This window comes from Stegodyphus dumicola, chromosome 9, assembly GCF_044657685.1.
Source record: "Stegodyphus dumicola isolate Sdum_Otavi_A_Nest chromosome 9, ASM4465768v1".
NCBI classification, from domain to species: Eukaryota; Metazoa; Arthropoda; class Arachnida; order Araneae; family Eresidae; genus Stegodyphus; species Stegodyphus dumicola.
Window position 1 is genome coordinate 23,596,546 of NC_140776.1, and position 24,044 is coordinate 23,620,589.

Sequence of the window (24,044 nt, forward strand, 5' to 3'; positions counted from 1 at the left end):
AATGTGCGTAGATGAGAAATACTTTACTGTATAATTTACTATCAGAATTAGACAGTAAAACTATTAAGTAAATGCAACCATATTTAACCATTCAAGTGAAAAAAATGTCAATTACATCAATATTTTGAATTATAGAAAACTGTTTGTTAGTAGACCAGTTTTCAGTTTCTATATATGTTCTTAATTTATATACTATATATATAGCAGAAAAATATCAAAGGTTATTTTTCTTCATTAATTAAAACAATAAATAAACATATCGTAACACTGTAAATAAAATGTATGAAACTATGAATTTAATTTCTGTCCCACGAGAAAACGGTTTGTAAAATTAAACAAAAATTTTCTTGTTAGAAAACTAAATAGATTTTGTATTTTAATTTTTGGTTATCTTTTCTTGGTAACTTACAAATAAAGTGTCTTTCAATCTATAAAAGATCTAAGCAAGCAATAACATTTAAAGTCCTTACATAAAATAAAGTAGAATTTAGTTTAAATACAGGTATCGAATTTACATTTCGAATTACTGTAAATCATTTACTCGTAGTGTCCAATTTTCAGATTCTTTTAATTCTCTAATTAGATTTGAATACTACTTTTACTTTGTGCAACTGAAAGAATTTCAAAAACTTGCCTTGATTACAAAGAAGTTAAACTTTTTAATTCAATTTCTATCACACTAATGATACTTTTTCAAAAATTATACAAAAATTTGGATTGTCCACTTCATCTAAGTTTACGTGGTTCACGTAATTTTCTTATCTCCACGTCTTGTGGATATTGTAAACAAAGGCAATAATGCAAAAAACAAAGAAGTAACAATAGGATAATATTGATTTCAACCAACAGAATGGAAATGTGTGCCAGTTCCCTAGAACTGCTAGTAACCAAGACAATAATCCCTAGGAGAGTACTGAAATTATCAACAAATTGGTCACTTTTTAATAGTTTCAGTATTCTTGTAAATAGGAGGGATCCTATAAGCAGTTTTATTATTTTAGATTTGGCACTGCATCCAATATGGGTACGCAGACACAACCGTTTAATGAGAGACTGAATTTTTGAATATTTTTTAAATCATATTTATTTTATATAAAAGTGAATGAAGTTACGGACACATTTGACATATAATGCAAGTATCATACTTTATATGTTAGACTCCTTATTTGTATACGTGACATAATTTACGTATATTTTTACTAAAAATTCTCGCATATGCGTAAGATTGTTTACAAGTTTGGAAAGAACTGACACTTGTGTCTTGATTGCTGAATCGCGTGTGAAACTCTCCTTATCAGATGGAAATGAATGGATGTGAGGTCTGCATCATTAATCTCACCTCTAGAAGCTGAAACATTTATTGAAACGGAAATATGCTTGGCATTAAAGTAAATGCATTTTTGGAACATTAGTAATCTAAAATGACTCTAGTGTTTAATGGCATTTAATTCTTGCATGACATGAATAAAGAAGCACGGAATCAACAAATGTCCTAAATCCATTCACATTTAAGTAATTACACTTTTGCTTTTGGTATTCCTCCTTCTTTCGAAATAAAAAAAAAAAAAATGTAAATATCATTTGTAGGGTAACAGAATACTTCTCAGACATTATTTTAAAAGCATTAATTTGAAGTATAACTTTGTATAAAAGGATTTACTTTTTCTGTAACAGTAAATAGCCCAAATTAAAATTCACAGACGCTGTTTCAGAAACAATCAAATAACCTAAATCCATATTTAATTAATACAATCGGAAATAAATAGAAATAATTAGTACACTATTCGCAAATTATCTAAGAGACAACAAAAATAATATTGAAATTACATGTAAGAATATTCATCGTGCCGCCCAGACAGTACAGTGGTTAGGGGAGTATACTGTGATACTGAAGGCCCCCGGTTTGAATCTCGGAGAAGGCATGGCTGTAATTGACCGTCCCTTCATAGGCGGGAACAGTGCCCCACCTATTAGGTGCTTCCACAATAAATTGGCCACCACTCTCGGTCTTAAAGGTGGCCAAGCTTCAATTGACTAAGTGCCAGCCAATGAAAAAAGACAAAACATGCACAACTAGTAGCTATGCTGATAAAACCGAGAATTCAACAGTGGCTGTAGAAGTCCTACTCACTCTTCTACAGGAGCGCGTCTATACGCAGAGATAAGAAGTCGTATGAATTTTGCTCCCACATTTTGCTTCACGGTGAACGGAATATTCAGGCTTACAAGAGATTTTTTTTTTTGTATCTGCAGTTACAGAAAAGCACTACGACTTCAGTAGTGTAAGTTTCATAATTATTCACTGATTATTTAATTAATTTTCTAAGTATTACTGTTCCAGCTTGTGTTCCTGACCTTTGTTACTTTAACACAGTAACGCGATTACCCGACCCTCCTTCCTTCTGCTGATAAGAAAAAGGAACTTTAGCATTCTCCCCTCCTCTCATTCTCGGACACAGGCAGCGCAGGGGTGCGCTTGTAATCGAATACTACTCTAAATCCACCCCTTCCAAAATCGCTTTTATTTTATATATATATTTTTTTCTTCAAAACAAGAAGGAAAAGATTGTCAACCGTCATCTTTGGCCACATAAGAGTAGTAATCATCTTACGACTGTCAGTGTATTTGATTTTTTTTTTTTATTAGTACTACGCATCATTCGTGCCAACTGCGTGTTTGCATTCAGCTCAAGCAGTACTTTCCTTTATTAGTGCTACAGTGCAATTCCTCATCCAAGTTCATAACTGTGAAAGTGTGTGCATAGCTTATTGCAATTCCTCATTCAAGTTCATATCTGTGAAAGTATGTGCATTGCTTATTGCAATTCCTCATTCAAGTTCATATCTGTGAAAGTGTGTGCATTGCTTATTTTGAAAGAGATTTTAACGCTTACGAAGTATTTACCTCTTAAATACCCCAGTCCGAACTAGTGCTATAGCACATACTCAATATATGTAAAGAAGATTTTTGAGATTTCACCATACATCTCCTTATTCATTATTAATACCGGAAGTTTGTGCATCGTGTTCTCGCAGTACGGTACTTACTTACGGTACTTATCGGCAGTGTGTGCGATTTGATTGTACATCTCCTCATTCAAGTTTAATGCTACGAAGAGCTCCAGTATTCATCATATTATTCAGTGTTTTGATATTGTGCGTGTGAAGATTATTCAGTACTTACTTAGGGCAGTGAAAAGTGCGTGTATTGTGCTCAAGTATTCATCTTTTTTTTTCTTTTTTTTTTTTACACAGCGCTGCGTTACAGTGTACAGAGTGCGTAATTTTTATTCAGTGCTTACCGTGAATGTGTGCACATGTTATGGCTCTTTTTTTTTTTTTTTTTTTTTTTTTAAATCTTTTCTCTCATAGTGCTACAGCGCAAACTCAATATTTATGCAAGATAATTTATTTATGACATATCTTCATACATCTCCTAATCAAATTTTCAGTGCTGTGAAAGTATAGTGTTCTTGCAGTTATCCCATCTTATAGTGCTATAGTGCATACGTTACTGTCAGTTTACGTGATTGCGCATCTTCTCATTCGAGTTTAGTCCTAGAAAGTGTGTGCATCGTGTTCTAGTAGTCATTTTGTTATTACTCAGTGCTGTGTAATAGTGCGAGTGATTATCACTGTGTGCTTACATAGAACTGTTTAGTATATAAGGTTAAAGTGTGTGCGTCACATTTATATAAAACAAATATATATATATATATATATATATATATATATTTTCCACTTATAGTGCTACAGCCCATACTCAATATACAAGAAAGTCTATTAGCTTATGAGGTTGCATTATACATCACCTCATTCACTTTAGTGTCGTGAAAGTGCACGCATTGTGTTCTCGCAACTATCTAATCTAATATTGCTACGGTACATACTTACTACTCTAGCCCAAGTGCATGCGATCTGATCGTGCATCTCCTCATTCAAGTTTAGCGTTGTGAAGTGTGTGCATTGTGTTCCGCTACCTTTCCTTACAGTGCTATCGTGTAAACTCAGCATTCCTGGAATATTGCAGGTGCATGTGTATCCCTCATTCATCTCATCATTCGTTTTTTATGCTCTGAAAGCATCTACATCTTCTCTTACTTACTATGCCTTCGAATACTCCCCCATCACCAGCCGGCACGGAGCATAATATTCAACATTCTCCCCCTTCTGTTAAAGGTGCTGCTAGCACATCGACACCTAACTCCAGGTTGGAAGCAATTAACCACATCTGTAACCAACTCTAGTTATTCATCTTACAAGCAAAGGAATCTCGCAGACTAAACACTTCTGAAAGAAAGCAATTTACATCTTTTGTGAACACCGTTCGCATAACGTTAACGGAACAAGAGATTTATCTCGCCCAGCTACAGAGAAGTCTTGGCTCTGCAACAACAGCAACTCGCACAAAGTTTACAGCCACCTCACGAGGATCCTCAACATTCCGAGTCTTATCAAGCAGTGGAATCCTCAGCCCCAGAAGAACAGTCCACAAAAGAATATCCCTTCACTGAGGTGACAAGAAAGAAGCGGAAAACTTCACCACCTTCAAGATCTCCTCCAGTTCTATCGGAGCACGTTCTATTATTAAGGTCAAAGAACTCCACACGGACACCCGAAGGGATTAAAGCTCAACTTTCGGCAGATTTGAAACCCTCCCAGCTAGGGATCACTTTAGTGCAGATTCGGCCCACGAGGTCCAGAGAGCTTCTCATCCGGTGTCGAGAAAAAGCCCACCTGCTACGCCTGAAACAGGCAATCGAGGACAGGCCAGCACTACTAGAGACACTTGAATTTCGGGAGCCCAAGCCATGAAGGGAAAGTGTAATTATTTTTGGAGTACCTGAGAATCTAGGAAAAGAAGATCTAACAGCAGCACTTGTAGACCAACAGCCCAATTTCAATCCCAGTGCTTTTCAAATACGAGCAAGCAGTTCCGGGCAAAGCGGAAGGAAAAAACTGGGTGACAGACATAGACCCTAAGTCAGCAGAACGCCTAGTTAAGCTAGGCCGTCTTTTAGTGGGTTTTGAGTCTTGTCCTCTCCGTCCGTACATTAGGATCATACGCTGTTACAACTGCCAGGAGTTCGGTCACTATATCAGGAACTGTGTGAGCCGGTTTGGACAGTCGACCTGTGAAGACCACGCTGCGTTGCGCTCCTGCTATTTTTCGATTTTTCAAGTGGAAGTTTCACAGTGCGAAGTGCGTGTGATAAATCAAATTGTGCGTGAATGTGAGCTGAATCCAAGGATACATCGCATTAGTATGTGTGCATCGTAGTTTTCAAAAAATTTGTGAAAAAGTGTGTTCAATAATTTTGTTCACCTCATATGCCGTCCTTGTAATGGAAGGGTGCCGCCTGGCCACCACGTGGTTGCCGTACTAGGCTTAAGAAGTCCGTCGAAAAAATTCTAAGTCCAGAAATCTGTGATTTCTTTTCAAAAATCAATATCTTCGTAATTAATGCACTTAGGATTACCGGGTTTTCGGCAAATTGGTAAGTTCTTCATATACTATTATATTTTCAATATGGCTATAACTGCATTATCTTCGATATTAGTATCTTAAGACTAACCTTTTCTGGAACCTAGCTAAAATCTGGACCCAAATAAACTTAATTTTCTGATTGCTGTCTGAAACTTTATAAAATATGCTAGTAACACCAAAGGGTCTGTTCATTGGGCTCGGAATACTAGTTTAAACATGATACTTGATTTTGTCGAAACATTGTGAATTTCGACACAACTCCTTCACGTCGTCGAGTGCAATTTCGACAAACTCCTTACAGTGTATTCTCCATAGTTTTTAAAACAGTTTACTGTTATTTTAACTGTGTTATATCTTTCTGAGCCTTTTCTGTGTGCCTTTACATATCGTATACATATTTTTGATTGATTATATATTATTTTATATAATAATATATTATTTCTCTGTTTATATTGAACATTCATTATGTTTTACTGATATAAAGCATATTAACGTCATTTGTAATTATATTATACCAGTCTGTTTCTTATGGGAAATTAATTACCTAGTGTGAGCTTATGTAATATTCACGCATCGCTATGCCTCAACAATCAGTTTCGTTTACGGATGATCCAGTGAATGACAACTTTGATCCTACTGCATTGCTTGCAACTGATAACAATTATAGTGACAAAGTTAATTTGTTATACGATCATATTCGTGCCATTGCAACTCTCTATCGAGGAGGAAAGTATACACTTCCTTTCGAACCACGAGAAAAATTGCTCCATTCATTGGATGCGTTACGGCAATTGGCTCTTCAGGGCCCGGATTACAACCCGAAACCAGCCACAGTTGAGGCTGAGGTGAATACATCAACAGTGGTCTGCTGTGAAGTTATTCATAACCCACCTATTATTTCATCTCTGCAGCAAGTTCCTTTAGTTCCAAATCCCCCTGCTTTGCCTTCTCCAGCTCCTGGACACTCTTACGCATCTGCATTACAGCAATCCCTTCCGTCAGTTCTTACACCTACTTTACTAATATATCCAAAAGAGAACACAACTAGCAGGAAGCTTAGAGATAAACTTTCCCGAGAATTTCCTTTGCCGAAACTTGGAGTCCAAGTTAAACGGATCAAACCTATCCAACGGGGTGGATTGGCGGTGGTCTGCCAGTCGGAAGAAGATCGGAAAAAATTAGCAGCTACTTTAACGTCTGATCGCGCAGCTACATTTGTTAACGTAAAGAATCCCACAACAAAAAAACCCCTTATTGCAATTCATAATTTATCCCCAGATCTGACACAGGAGGATTTACAGCTTACCATACAAGAAGACTTTGGCCTCACTAGTGACGAAGTTAAACTTATATTTCGTCTAAAGCAGCGACGCAATGTCAAGTGGGTTGCCGAGTGCAGCCCAAGGGCATATCAAACCTTCATGTGCAACCCTCGCATCTACATCGGCTGGCAAGGCCACCTTATCACTGAGCACTTTAATGTCAAAAGATGTTTCAAGTGCCAACGTTTTGGGCACCTGCAAAAAGACTGCCGCAGCGTCCACTATTGCGCATTGTGTGCTGGACAACACGATACCAAGGACTGTTCGGCCGATGCCGATACAGCAGCATGCATCAATTGCATCGATTATAACAACGGCAGCAGATATCAAGTCCCGATTGACCACGCAGCAAACTCCAACACCTGTTACTGCTACCAAAGTAATATTGACAGAATCCGAAGCATCACCACCTATGAGTAGAGATGCCCAGTATAATGTTTCATGTAATTCTGTTCCTAACATCAAATTCTTGCAAATTAATCTTCAGAAAGCTCAAGTTGCAACTGCCCAGGCAATAGAGTTTGCGTTAAGCAACAAAATTGATTTTCTTCTCGTTCAAGAGCCATATACTAGACATGGCAAAGTGGTTGGTTTTCCTTTATTATGGACTGTATATCATCAAGAAAATTCAGAAGATCCTCCACGCTCAGCAATAATTAATTGTAACCCTCAATTCTCTCCATCAATTATTACTATTACTAAAGATCAAGTAGCACTTTTATTAGAATTAGAAAATTTTACTATAGCATTATTTTCGATCTACTCCAGTCCCTCAGATGATATCAGCACTACAATCTCTTTCCTGGAACACTATACAAGAGTTCTTGGTAATAAACATCAGATTATCAGCGGCGATTTTAACGCTCACTCTGTTGCTTGGGGTTATCGAACAACAGACCCCAAAGGCTGTCTGTTAGAAGACTTCTTATCTTCTAAAAATTATGTATTACTCAATGCCACGAATACAATTCCTACTTTCGACAGACTATATGCTGTGGGTTGGCCGGACCTGACCTTTACATCCACCAATACCTCTCACTTAACAAGTAATTGGACGGTCAGAGATGAGATTTCATTATCTGACCATAAATATATCACTTTTGAAATAACATAACATAGTTCTTTACCTATCTTACCTCGTTATAATCTTCCTGGCAGGAAAATTAATCAGTTTAGTCGAAAAGTTCGTGGAACTCTTAATCGTCTTCGTCACCAAATCAACTCTTTAACCATATCTGAAGATATTGAACGTTTTTCAGAGTCCTTAATGCAAAATCTTCAAGATATTTGTCACGAAATACTTCCAAAGCGAACTACCAAGCAGCTCCATACTTTACATTGGTGGAACTCTGATCTTCGCATACAGCAGCGGAAGTGTCGTACGCTTAGGCGACGATTAAAATCTGAACGACGCAATGGAATAACATCTAATACTCTTCAAGTTTTTCAAAGAGAGCGTGCTCTGTATAAACGGATGATTATGCAGAGCAAAATAGAAGCTTGGAGAAAATACTGCACATAAAATAGAGAAATATTTGGCTTACCCTATAAGATCGCTCGAGATAAGCTTTTCCAGCCTGCATCAACGTATCTTTCAGAATCATCACTTGCTGGGTCTAGCCCAATAGAAAATACTATTAATGATATTCTAGCATCAGTTCTTCCTCAAGATGATATTACAGATGACTCCCCAGAGCACTTGTCAATTAGGCAGCAAACTTCTATTCCTAACACAGAGGATGATCCACAGATTACAATTACAGAAATTAAAACCACTCTTCGAAGTATTCCAAAAAAAACGGGCCCCAGGCCCCGACGGGATTGACTATTCTATAATTCGTGTAATCATTAATTCCCACATCTTCTTTTTCTGTGATTATTTTAATAAGTTTTTTCTTAATGGTGTATTTCCTCGTATCTTCAAAGCTGGAAGAGTGGTTCTTTTTCTCAAAAAAGGCAAAGATCCGCAATTATCCACATCTTATCGACCTATATGTCTATTATCTGCTCTGGGGAAAGTTTATGAAAGAATAATTGTCTACCGTTTAAAACATTATCTTCACAAAATTCACTTTTTAAGTGATCACCAATATGGCTTTAGACCAGGTAGGTCTACCCTACAAGTATTATCAAAAATTACAGAAGATATACATCGTAATCGCAACAATGGTCACCACAGTGCTTTCATCAGTATAGATCTTAAGAATGCTTTTGACTCACTGTGGTGGCCTGCAATACTGGAGGCACTTCGACAAGCTGATTGTCCTCAGAATTTATTTCTTGCATTTCAAAGTTACTTGTCGGAAAGAAAAATTATCTACTCCACTAATCATGGCATTATTACAAGACAACAAAACAGAGGCTGTCCGCAGGGTTCTTGTGCTGGCCCTGATTTATGGAATATAACATTTAATTCTGTTATTGCCGCAAACTGGCCAGCACATACCCGGGCATATGCATATGCAGATGATACAGTTTTTATCATTCAAGGACGAACTCGAGAAGAGTTGCAAAGAAATGCTATTGAAACCTGTGATCTCTTTTATAACTTATGTTCTAGAATTAAATTAACAATTTCCGAACCAAAATCGCAAATTTTATTAATCCCTAAAAAAGGAGGATCTTTGGTTCGACGGCCTCGAATCACCATTCATGGTACACGTATACCTATCAAACCGCAGCTCAAATTTCTCGGCGTTATCTTTGACGAGAAACTGAACTGGATGCCGCATGTTTTGGAACTAAAGAGACGAACTGTTATAATTGCATGTAAATTGCGTCAAATGCAGGGTCGTGGATGGGGAATTAGTTCCTATATACAAAAGGTTCTTTATCTCACCGTTATCGAGAGAATGGTCACCTATGCGGCTGCTATATGGGCTGAACCCATGCAGGGTCGCAAAGTGCGCCACTTGCAAAGTCTCCAGCGTCAATTTGCCTTACAGATAACTAGGGCGTTTCGTACTACCTCATCCAGTGCATTAAATGTCATGGCGGGACTGATACCTCTTCATCTACGTATTCTGCAGGAAGCAGCAATACAATCCGTCAAGGTTTTGAAAAAACCTTTCATCCTATTTGATGAACTTTTCACACCATTGCACTATGAACAACCCTCACAACATTTGGATGTGCATCCAGTCCTTCAAGGAACAGGACTTCGGATTTTCCTTAAGGACGTAACACTGCCACCTATCCCAAGCATTCAATATTACACTGATGGATCTAAAATAGATCAACAGACAGGCTGTGCCCTTGTAGCCTTTCATAATGGTCAGTCAATTTATCAGTGGCTGGGTCATCTCCATGGAAATAATAGTGTATTTCAAGCGGAGGCTCTAGCCATCCTCAAAGCAGTTCAACACTGTAAAACAAGTGGTGCTATGGAGGCAATAATTATCACTGATAGTCTTTCGTCGCTTCAAGCGATTCAAAACCCCAGACATTCTTCTTCGCTTATCTCGGACATCCAATGTGAACTTCGTAATCAAGAGGGAAATAACATCACGCTAGCTTGGACTAAGGGCCATGCTGGGGATCACGGTAATACTTTGGCAGATAAGTTAGCCAAATCAGCTGCCGAAAATACCGATGCCGAGGCTGAAGAAGTGATTCTTAAGTGGCCAACATCTCACTTAAAACGAGCTCTTCTTTTAAAAGTTATATCCCAATGGCAACTAGAATGGGATACTGATGAAACTGGTCGACGAACGTACAATCATATTACGTATGTGGATCAATGTCGTCAGATAACAAATCATCAACTAATAAGATATATCTCGGGGCATGGTCCATTTCCAAGCTACTTTTACAAGCATGGAATTGCAAATAGTGAATATTGTGTCTGCGGAACTCTAGGCATACCTGAACATTATATTACTACATGCCCGTTAACGGAGGAATTTCACATTCCTTTCCCTGTGGATAATCAACTAGCATTTAGTAAATTTTTAATTAAGCAGAAGTACCTTATCAGAAAACTCTCAAAAATTATGGACATTCTCCACAGTTATGGATCTGATCTATGTCAGGTTGTCTAATGTTAATGGTTTTTTCCTGTTTTCATAATACAAATGTATTCTTGTACACTCCAGTTGCATTCTTGTCTGTTTACATAGTGTTTTCATAATACAATTGTATTTTTGTACACTCCAGTTGCATTCTTGTCTATTTACATATTATAACTATATTCTTTCTTTTTAATAGTCCCAGTATTGTTACAAATATTATTAAAAATTGTATTGTATTTTAAATGCACTATAAGATATTGCACAATAAGTATTATACTCGCAACCTCAAACTATACATATGGTATTACTATCTTACTGAATTACAAGCTACATATTAAGTATTCTAATCTGGTTATATATCAAAAATATTGTATCGGGCATTGTAATAACTATTGTATCAAACTATTAGCATTGTATCATATTTCATTATAATTACAATATACAATATTTGCACTCTAAGTACTGCATTATATTCTAACTAGTCTATTAACTTAATTTAATTATTATTTTAATTCTTGCATTAATTATTGTATTAAGTTGGTAGTTATGTAATATTATGTTGAGTTACAAGCTCTACCCTAAGAATATGTGATGCAACATATTGAAATTATGAACATCGTATCGCTATGTATGCTTTAGTATGAAACTGTAAATTAAATTCTTTGCAATACAGAAACTGGATTATTAGCATAACGTTATAAGTAGTCTTGATTCAACTTGGCATTAACTATTTTATTGAATTACATGCAGAATTTTAGACTTTAGATTTCAGATTTAGTTTATTGATTATATTGAATTATATGTCGTGTTTTGCATATTGCACAGAATTATTAATATTGAATTGATTATAAGTATTTTTTATACATTATATTGGTATAACTATATTGTTGCATTGTATCGCATATTGCACAGAATTAATAATATTGAATTGATCATAGGTATTTTTATACATTGCATTTGTATATATATACTGTTGCAAAATATGTCTTTTTATCCTCAGTATTGTACTGAAGTGTTGCTTTTGTGTATTGTATACAAAGTATTGCATTTAATTCGCTTTAGTTATTAAGAACATTGTCTTATAGGCATCATACTATTAAGAATATATATATTGTACTTCTTTTTATACCCTGAGATACGTATTGAATTAAATATTGTATTAATTATTTTACTGAACTAGCAATTGTGTTAAAATACTGTATGAAAGTTAAAGTAGTATTTTGGTCTCTTTTTGCTTTAAATATTCCATTAAATTATAAATAGTATCATAGACGTAGCTTATCGATTTTATACTGTATCATATGTCTTGTATTGCATAGAATTATTACCAATTACTTGACAATATGTATTTTTCTACATTGCATTTGTCTATATACTGTCACATACTCTATTTATTTACTCTTAGTATTGTATTGTACCTATTGTTGTGTCTTGTATGCTAACCCTGTAAGCATGTTAATTTACCTATTGTATCACATATCTTACGTATTTGCAGTACATTATATTATATCGTATAACCGTATTGTATAATATATATATTAAATTGTGAGCTATGTATGGATGTGTATCATCTTATATGAAATTGCAATGTTGTGAGCATCGTATACATAATAAAATTGCACTATAAGTCCCCTGCAATACAGGAAATGTGTAGTTGGTATCGTAATATAAATAATTTTGCATTAACTTTTGTAATTGAATGATATAGCATCCATTATCTTACGTATTAGTTGTAAATCATATTGTACTGTATAATGTATTATATAATATATACATTAAATTGTGAGCATAGTATAGATATGTATCATCTTGTATAAAATTGAATTATAAGTTCCCTGCAATACAGTACTGTGTAATATATATTAAATTGTGAGCATCGTATAGATATGCGTCGTATAAAATTGCACTAATATTGGGAAATATACAGTTGGTATAGTAATATAAATAGTGTTTTATTAACTTTGCATTAACTATTGTATTGAACAATATGGCTTATTGATCTTATATTGAATTATCTATCTTGTCTTGCATCTCGTACAGAATCATTAGTATCGTTTTACCTTGTATTAGTATATATCTGTATATGTGTATGTATGTATATGTGTATGCGTGTATATATAGTTGTATAATGTATCCTCTTTACCTTGCATTGGTGTTTATATAGTTGCATAATGTATTTATGTATTGTATCCTTGCTTTGTACACTAACTATTGTATTGAACTTACCATCAGTATTAAGATCATTACATCATCGATATCATGCTATCAGCATTATTATCAGCCTAGTATGTAGCAGCAGTAGCAGTTTTGTAATATTTAGCATTGTATCAGTTTGTAGTACTGTTTGTAAGTATTCTAGTAGTAGTTTTGTGGTATTGTAGTATGTAGCAGTAGTAGTTTTGTAATGGTGTTTACTCCTTTGGTTTTCTATTGTATTGGTATTCTATTCCTTTGGTTCGCTATCTGTATGTGTTTTGTTCTAATTATGTCTATGTGATTCTAGTATTTATTCAAAACTGGCACTTGCACCTTTGTAATCTTATGCTTTGTCAAAACTTCAAATGTACCCTTTATTTATCTATTTATTTTTTTTTGAGCCCTTGTCTGGCCATGTATTTGTTGAACTTTGACTCAATAAATACTAGGCCCGGGCGGTTGGTGTGAACATGCTTCTGGGGGCTTCTTTGGTCTTTTGGACTGCCACCTGGATGGCCTGGTCGCTGGGTTTCGGTGTATGGTGCGAGGCGCCTGTGTGGTCCATCTGGCTCAAGATAGAGGTGGACGTGTTGCATATGCCAATTAACCATTACGGTAAAGGGATGGTGCACACGTCCCCCGTCAACTATCAACTATCAACTAACTATATCAGGAACTGTAAAAACGCTCCAGTTTGCGCGAAGTGTGGTAACAGCCACCTGACGCAGGAGTGTAGCTCGGAAAAAGTGAGTTGCACTAATTGCTGCATTCGTAATTCTGAAAAGGGGACCTCTTTCAGCACAGATCACCCAGCTACTTCAAGTTCCTGCCCAGTGTATGGAGCCCATTTCGAGAGCCTGAGAAGAACCACTGCTAAGAACTAAACCAAGATGACACTAAATAAACATATAGCGGGTCTTCGATTTTTACAGTGTAACTTGCAGAAGTGCTATGCAGCAACCATAAATACGCTGCAAGTAATGACACATACTGCTGCCAATGTTGGAATCTTCTAAGAGCCATACGTTTACAACGGAGTGATTCTAGTGTTCCAACACACAGCAGAACGTTTCTCTCAAAGAATCAGCTAGCTGCGATTATTTACAGTGGCCCTCTCTCCCCTCTCCTAATGAAAATCACAGAGCATACAGTCTCCATCAGACTAGACACTAGTAATTGCAGCATTGACATTACTGCTGTGTATCTACCCCCGAGCGAAGATATTACCTCTCTATTAGAACTTAATTCTAACCTTCTAACTGGGGCATCATACTGTATCATAGCAGGAGACTTTAACGCCACCAGTCAACTATGGGGCGCTGACTCGGAGAACCGAAGGGGAATTGCGGTACTAGAATTCTTGGACAGTAAGCATTTCATTGTCATCAACGCTCAGGACTCACCGCCTACCTTTGAAACATCTAGAGCTCGAGGGTGGCCAGATCTGGCAATATCAACTCCCAATGCAACTCCGTACATACAAGATTGGACAGTGAGTGACCTGCCGTCACTTAGTGATCACAAAATGATTACTTACAGGCTGGATACTCCTATAGACTACATAATAAAGAAAAGATTCAAAACGGCATTTGGAGGATATTCTGTGTTACGGGAACACATTCGAGCGCATGTAGAGAAATTTATCAAAGATTTCAAGAACTGCCAGGACAGAAACTCCTTAGATAATCTCTACGACTTACTAGTTACAAAAATAGTGCAAGCCGCCCACAAAGCATATCGTTTGAAATCTGTAAAGGCAAAACACTCGATATCCTGGTGGTCACCAGAGCTTAACACAGAGAAGAGCAGAGTTCGGGCACTTCGCAGAAAAGCACAGTCACGGTAGATCCATATCTACGGCAACTCAAAATGATAATATACAATAAAGCCAGAGCTTTATATAAAAGAAAAATTAAAGAGGCCAAGTTAATCTCATGGAGAACTTACTGTAGTAATGTCACTAAAGCCTTTGGACCTACTCAAAAGATAACATGTAACAAGGTGTTTCGTCCTACGACCCTTTCGCCTATGGTGAATAGCACTGCCTCATCCAACATCGAAGTAATCAGTGAGATCATAAATGCAGTTTTTCCTGATGATGATGAAGAGGATTTCTTAGAGGAGCAAGAGGAAGCGAGAAAAACTAAAGTATGAAATTTCGCCAAGTTACCAGAAGAGACGAACTCCGTGCTACGCAAATGAAAGGGGACAACATCATATGTACTCTGGCACCCAAAAAAGCTCCAGGTCCGGATGGAATTGATAATATCATCATTAGAGAGATACACCGGGAATTCCCAAAACTATTCCTTGCGGTCATTTCAGCTTGCTGGAAACATCAGTACTTTCCTAAAAATATAAAGTTGGCAGAAGTGGCGTTAATCCTAAAATCAGGCAAAACTCCGGCAGAACCTTCATCTTACAGGCCAGTCTGTCTACTGCCAGCGCTCGGTAAAGTATTGGAAAGAGTATTTCTTTACAGACTGGACTTCTTCCTGGAAAGGAACAACGTCTTGCATCCCAACCAATATGGATTCCGAATGGGCAACTCAACTGAACATGCCATAAAAGACTTAATGGCCACTATCAAACAGAACAAGGATAACAATTTGCACTCACTGGCAATAGCCATTGACATCAAGGGAGCCTTTGACTCATTTTGGTGGCCAGACATAATAAATTTGCTGCACAACATGGCCTGCCCAACAGCCATTATTACCATCCTTCGCTTGTACCTTCAAGATCGAAGTGTACAAGTAACATCAGACAGCGGCATTTATGTCAAAAATGTCTTTAGAGGGTGCTCACAGGGGTCATGCCTTGGACCAAAACTGTGGAATGTAGTGGCAAACTCGGAATTTGGTCAGTTTGAGAGCGTAGAATACGCTCGAATCATAGCTTATGCGGATGATTTTATGCTACTTGTGGCAGGAAGGAGTAACCTCGAAATGAGATCTCAATACTGTCTTGATCTGTTCTCCCAATGGGCCAGAGCACATAAGCTTCAGATTTCGGCAGAGAAAACTAAAGCTTTTTTCATAGGACGCAGCAGGCAGCTAAGACGCAACCCAAGCATTAAACTCCATGGGATACCGGTAAAATGTTTCCCCCAATTGAAATATCTTGGGCTATTACTCGACAAAAGACTTTCTTGGATGCCACATGTCAGGAATCTTAAGACTCGAATTAGCATCCTAAGCAACAACATGAGACGCATGACCTCACATAAATGGGGTATCTCATCTAAGCTACTAAAAATTTGGCATAGAACCATTACGGAAAGAGTAATAACTTACGGAGCAGCAATCTGGGGTAGCGAACTTACCTCTCATATGAAAAGATCCCTGCTCTCTATTCAGAGACAGCAGCTACTTCAAGTATGCAGGGCCTACCGTACCACGTCAAGACTAGCCCTACAACAACTAGCAGGAATTCCTCCCCTAGATTTGATAGTAGAAAGGGAGGGGCTATCGAAAGGGTTACCAGGCTAGGTCAAATTTCAACACTCTGGGGTCATAGATATCACCACTCGGACTACGAGGAGCAAAACAACTGCAATAACTTTCATCCAGCAGCTTTCAATCTCTCCGACGGTATCAGTATAAACGACCAACCAATTCAGAGGTACTGTAATAACCTTTTCACAGATGGCTCCAAAACTGAGAACAGCACGGGCAGCACCTTCTGTAGACTAGAAAATGGAGTTGTAACATTCGAGTGGAAAAGGAAATTTGGCTCGAACAACTCAGTATACCAAGCAGAGCTTCTAGCAATCAGTGCTGCAATTAGATATGCGAACACATGTCAACAGGAGAAATTCTCCATACTCAGTGATTCGGCATCAAGTCTGGCGGCTATCGCAAGTCAAAACAGCCGGAGTCCTTTGGTATACAGAATTCAGAAACAGCTTCTGACAATGCCTATTTCTCAAAGACCCACTTTAAAATGGGTTCCCGCTCACACAGGGATTCAAGGAAATGAAGCCACTGACCTACTGGCCAAGCAGGCAGCCAACTGCACGGATATATTAAAAAGACCAACTAAACTTCCTTGGTCTCATATTAAGTGAACAACTTTGACAAGTCTGCTACAAAATTGGCAAAGTAGATGGACAGAGGCAGAGACAAGACGAAGGACATTTCGCTTACTGCCAAAAGTTAACATGGAAATAAAGACCCACTGTGCTAGCCTAACACAGTTCTTGACAGGTCATGGACCATTCCCAGTATACCTGAACAGATTCAGACTTAGGGATACTCCTTTCTGCGAATGCGGAGAGGAAGGCGACACGGACCATTATTACTTCCATTGTGTACATACAAGAACCTGGCACTTGAAGAAACCAGCGGACTGTGCCTGGGCAATGTGAACGACTAACACACTCAAAAAGAGAATAGCCCTTGATAAAATAGAGAAAATCTCAGGACACTGCCTAAGCAGAAACAACCGTGGATAATATTATAATGTTTCAAATGTTCAGAACTTAAAGCAGTTAACTAGAATAACGCTTAGTGCCTTGCATTTGACAATATGTAATAACTGTTATTAGTATAAAATATTCAACCTTGTTACTCTGGAGTCTTTCCCGCCGTGATGGTATATAATTCCGTTTGGTTGATGTCCGTGGTCGGAAGCCATCATAGCGGTGCACTCACTCACTCACTCACTCTTCTACAAGAGTGGTTTCTAACTCCCGAGTAGTTCTGACTGGAGGTTAGCTTATTTCAATAGCCCTCCGTTGAGTATCCCAAGCATGTTGAATAGGATTAAGGTCAGGAACCTTGGCTGGCCAATCCATTCCAGTATAGAAACGATCTAAAAACAGTTTTTGGCGATTGTGCTAAACGTAAAACCTTAAAAAAATTCCATGCGCCGTCGTACATAATGAATTCTTAGAATGTTGCCTTTTGCAAAGCATAGTGACTTTAATTTATGTTTTAAATTTAACCAATCTGTTACTGAGTGAATAGTATTGGTAAATACACAGTAACTACTTTGTAGTTAAAAGCAAAATTAATTTAGCTATAACTACAGTTATATGCAATAGCAGTTACATTTGTTAAATGTTATAATATAACTGGAATAACTATTAAACATTAACTGAGTAATATCTGAATAAATAAGGCTTTTTGTTTCAATAGTGCTAGTTCCATTTGGGTTCAAGTCTCGACGAACGGTGTGGATATATGTGCATATTCGTAGTTTCCCTATGTGTAACAGGAATAAAAACAACTTTCTTATATCTACGAAGGCATCGCTTTCCTTAGATTCTTTGAAGCTAAACAAACAGCTCACTTATACTTTTTTTACAAATGTATAAGTTATTATTTTATCCCAAATGTTTCTTGCATAATGAAGCTATCAAAATCTTACTCTAATAATTTATTATAATCATGTGTTTTATTAAATAAACGCATAATTGATATTTAATACAATTATTGCACATTGGAATTCAGAAAGTAGTTAACCAGGATGTCCTAGACTAGAAACAAACCCATACTCAGTGTATTGGAATATTATTTTTCTATGGCAATAATCATATGCAGACACTGCTATTTACACTTAACAGTACAAAGATTGGGAGATTTATTAAGGTATAATGTATTTCTCCCGCCTTTCTAGCGTGCCTTCGTGGTGTAGTGGTCTGCACGCTGGGCCGGTATTTCAGAGGTCCGCGGTTTGATTCCCTGCGAAGGCGATTGCTCATTTTTTACCTTGCATGCTTCCAACAAATACCCAATGTCTCTACAAAGGTCTTATCTTTGGGATAATCGCCGAGGACTGTTTCTTGCTTTAACATGTGCATCCAGATGTTAAAAAGTAAAGTTATTTAACTATTTATTGAAAATCTGTGTTGTATTTAACAAAACATTAATTCGTAATTAATGCTTTTGCGGAAATATTTAATACACTTAACAGTTATGCAAAATATTTAAAATGATTAGTCCAGTCATTTTTCTGTCAGCAAGATCCGACCAAAGAAAGATTCAGTTTGGATAAAATTAAGAAGCATTTGCAATCATGTTTTCAACACTCTGAACATGAAATTTGGTTTGATTCCGTTCATTAATTTTAGCTTTAGATGCATTCAAACGGGAAATATTATTTTATAACCATCTTGTACATTTGTTTATTTAATATCAGAAAATCAAACATATTGATTTTCTAGATCGACGAACGTTTAACCGGATCTTCAAGGTGTCTTTGAAACTTATCGATCTCTCAAGTTCTTTCATGTTTTCTGAAAGCGGTGTGACAATGACATCAATTTTGCCTTTCTAAACCTTTTTTCACAAGCATCGGTAAATACGATGTTTCTCCACGAGTTTCACAGATGCTTCCGAAGCAATTCTTCCCAGATTAAAGAGAAGAAATAAATCTCTCTAATCGCAGTGTCGTAGGAAAAGTTTACAATTTTTGTAGCATTAATATGAAGATATATTATTATTTAAAATATCCTAGGTAAATTTTAAGACTGTGAGTACTTGGTTTCTTACTTCAGTGTAATTTTTTTATGTTATCTTTTACAATAATTTTTTTACATTGTCTTTTACAATAATTTTTTACAGAGTTATTCGCCTCCAAGGGAATAACTCTTTTTTTTTCTTTTTTTCTGCGTGCCTTCGAGATGTAACTAACTAGAAGCAGTCCAACGCGTATTCAGGAGGTCCTGAGTTCGAACCTGGCGAGGGCATTGCTGATATTTTCAGTTTCTCATGTCAAAAATTGAAACGGCTCCACAGCGGCACCCGAACTAAAGGATGGTTGATGATAATTCGTCACTACTAGGATTTGGCGATTGGGCCCCCCTCATCCCCAGTCTCCCCTCAAAAGAGGGAGTATATTATTACGAAATGTACAGGCGTGGTGAGATAGCTTCCCCGCAAAGAATGTTTAGGGTTGCCATAAAATAGCAAGGGAAGGCAGTGTTGCCACATTTGGTGAGAAATCGTCCATTTGGCGATATACCATGGAGGGTTGGAGAACCTTCTGGAATGAATTCTTACCGGTTTATTCCAGAATGCTCTCGAACACAAGCCGAAAGCTATATAAACCCTGCTAGTCCGCAGTCAGTGAGTATCGAGTTAGTGTGGGCCTCGCATAGATTACGAAAGAGTGTGCCTCGTCTAGCGAACTGATAGCCAGTCATTGAGCGAGTGTCTCGAAGTCTAGCACCGAGTGCATCGGAAGAGTCTCTTAGTGTATCGCGGTTATTGTCTCGTCGAGAGAGTGTTTTGAGTTTCAAGAACGACTGAACCTGCGTGTCGTCGAGTGCATCGCGAGTTGTAGCGTGGAGAGTTTCGAGAGTACGTGGAGTTCCGAGAACGACCGAGCAGAGTCGGAAGCTGTACTCTGATGCTTTGCTGTGAAGCTGTCTCCACCGTTATATCTCGATAGTGTGTCGATAGTGTGAAGGCTGTGTCACTGATTGTGTCAGCGTGTTTATAGTAGTTCTTCGACGACTGTAACGTGATTTTGGAGCTGTCCTGATTAATATTGGCTAAATAAAGTGTGTTACGATACTTCATTAAGTGTCGTCATTATTCACTTCAAATCCACACGAACCCCGTAGGAACGTGAAGGAAGAAAATAACGTAACAACTGGTGTCAGAAAAGAAAAACGCAACAATATAAAGCATTTTCTCGGTCCCCTTTTCGCGGACCACCAGCGTCCGAGCGGTAAAGTCGTTGAACACTGGTAGTTCGGTCAAAGTTTCAAATCCCGCGAACAGGCTACCTGCATGGACGGTTTCTTGGATTTTCCCCATGTATAACATGTATACTAGCCAGTTTTCATTAGTAAGTCCTCCACGAAGGCATCCCTCCCTTTAGGCAGATAGCGTTCGTGTGCTTTGCCATAATCAAATAAACCAGACCTTTTTTTTCCGTATCCATTCGTGGTGATAATGAAAGCACACTTGACCCGTATTCGGGTGGTCCGCAGTTCGAATTTACAGTCCGGTGAGAGCACTGTAAATTTCGTTAGTTTCTTGAAAACTGCGAAAAAATTCGAAACATCTGTACAACCTGACAGATGATAATTTCTGAGTTAACTGTACTGTATTGGTGACAAATAATTTGAATACGAAGATATCATTCTACTGAATTATCAGCATGCATTTTCAATTCTGTCCTTTTAAATATGAAGGAATGCCTGGGGAAGCCGATATACAACACACCTACCTTACAGAACATTCATGGAACCCTGATTTTATAGAAGAATGAGTGCAAATCCTGCAAGATTTCTTTCATTGTCTAATTACTTATATAAAATAGCAAGGAAATCCTTTATATTATTTCGAGGGGATCATTACCATTGTAATAGCTTCTATCCATGATAGTTGAGAAACCACTATTTGAATTTTTTCTAATTTTATACGCATTTCTTCTTCAAAATGTTTTTCGCAATTCTGTGTCTTGTACACAACTTATCATGCAACCGTTAAAGTTTAAGTGAAAACAGAGAACTGTCACTTTGTTAGAAAACTAGGTAACTTAGACTTAACTGTACCTTTTTTTGCTAACATTACGTTTATGTTACACTATCCTACCGTTGTATCCTTATCCATGCGGCCTATCGAATGTTTTCTATCCAGGAGGCAAAAAAATTACGTTTATCATCTACATGACCGTTTAATTCGGCAGTTCTCAGAGATACTAGGATGATTTAAAAGCAGTTTATGTATTTCTTAATAATTTTTATCACTATATTTAAAAAAAATCTGAAGTTATTGAAATAATTAATGCACTTAATTCGTATAATATATAATATATGTAAGTGATAATTTTTATTACGTTTTGCATTATCTTTGTACATACCAAAATATGTTTTTTACGCTATATTTTACATATCTTTGATTAAAAATGGAAAATACGTTAGCGATTAGTAAAATATTTGTGTTTCTAAATTTCAGCAAAACAACAATCTCATTTTGGTGTAAATTTAAATTAAATTTTACCGATTTCTAAAGTGATCCAACAAATCCCCCTTCTTCAGGAGAAAGAAAATCCGCAAAGAATAAAGGGTATGACAAAGGAAAAATATATTTGTCGCATTCAAAGAATAGACTCATATGCATTCGACGGTACTTAATAGAACTGTTTAGGTTTTAAAAATCGGAACCTCTATCTTACAATAAAATAAAATAAAACAATAAAATAAATACATAAAATCATTCATTTTCCTGCTCAGTCGTAAGAAGAAAAGATTATAAAAGGGTATACGAAGCGCAGAGAAATTGACTCACTGTCAATTCGAGTATCCAAGTTAGTGAAAGCAGTAAATAACCATTGACCTGTCTTAAATTTTACTTTGCATCGTACAGAGTTTAAAAGTTTCTGGTCTTATATCCCAGTTGGGGATCCTGTGAGTATTCGCATGAAAGACAATTTTTGAATACTCTAACTTAGTTTTATTAAATATTAATTATTGAATTACATTATTCTTAACCAGAACCCAAAGAACATGCATAGAAATATTTCCACATGATCTTAATTAAAACGATCGCTTCTACAGAATTTTATTTAGCATCAACATAGTTTTTACCACATCAAAAATCTGTTTTGGAATAATCCTGATACAGTTAATTCCCTGTCAAATCACAAACATTTTTGAAAGATGATATTCCTATGAGTTTGAAACTTCTGCACTCCGAACCTGGGAATTCCTCTGCAGTATGCGAGAGTCGCATGATCCATGTTGAGCCGCACGATCCATGTTTCTCCAGGGCTCTATTTGGTCAGGAATATTCCACTTTTTGTCCAGAAGGGAGTTGATTGACCCCGAACAATACTCCTATTTCAAATCAGGTGAATATTGTCTCACCCTGGTCACACACTCCTAGCCTCTTTCTCATAGGAAGGAGAAGTTTTCTTTATCATAAAAGGCAATCCATTCCTTCTTCAACAAGGTTCGTTAAATCGAAGGAAACAGAGACAAAAATTTGGAAATTTTCCAGAAAATGAAAAACTCCTTCCCTTCTAGAATATTTGGTGCTCGTTCAGTCTTTGATATTTTCCATGAAAATGATATTTTACATATGCCAAGTGGTCGACATTATTATTATGTGTTTACATAGGTAATAGTTAGAAACATAGGTACATAGGTAATAGTTATGCAAATAGTTAGAAACACGATCTTTGGTTAAAATTTTAAATACATAAGAAATTATAAATTGCTATTATAATTAAAATTCATTAAAATGACTGTACAAATGTGGTTTCAGTTCAAGAAATGAGCAAAATAATTATTCGAGACACTAAAGCAAGAAAAATGAACGTAATATCGTAAATTTTCCGCTAGCTAAACTATAAAATCAAAATTAAAAAGCAACTGAACAAACTTACCGAAACTCACACGGCGAAATTTTAATCTAAGAGACCTATATAAGAGACCTATCTCTAAGACTTACCTATGAAGAAAGAAATGTCGATCACATCATGAGGTCTCGCCGTCCTGAAAATGGTGAGGACATCATGAGTGTAATGATGGCACGTTTATCTGTTATGGCAAACCATAAGAGATAAAAGAATGATTCTTTGGAGTCAATTAAACCTCTGTTCAATTTTATTAAGATTACACCGATTCTTGTAGCCCTAGCAACTACTGTAATCGTTATTGGGGATGTTATTTTAAATCAGATTTGAAAAGTCTCTTAGAAAGCCCAACGGAGTTCTGGTGACCCGTAGAAGTAAGAATAACTAAATCTGAATTTTCTATAGACTTTTAAGGGGAAAAGAACTATATGAATGAGAAAATGTTTCTCGCAGACAGTTATGATAAATAAGCGAGTAAGCAAATAAATAAATATGTAAGCATTTTCATACTACCGATAATCAACAAAGATATCAGTAATTTAAATTTGGGGGAAACCTGAACAAATATTGCTAAACAGAACTGAGCATACTACATATTCAAATCTAAATTTCTAAAAGAGAAATGCTATAATTCAAATAAAAACGACATTATAGTCTCCATTTTATTGGAGACCATAATGTCGTTTTTAAACAGTTAGTACATAATTTCAT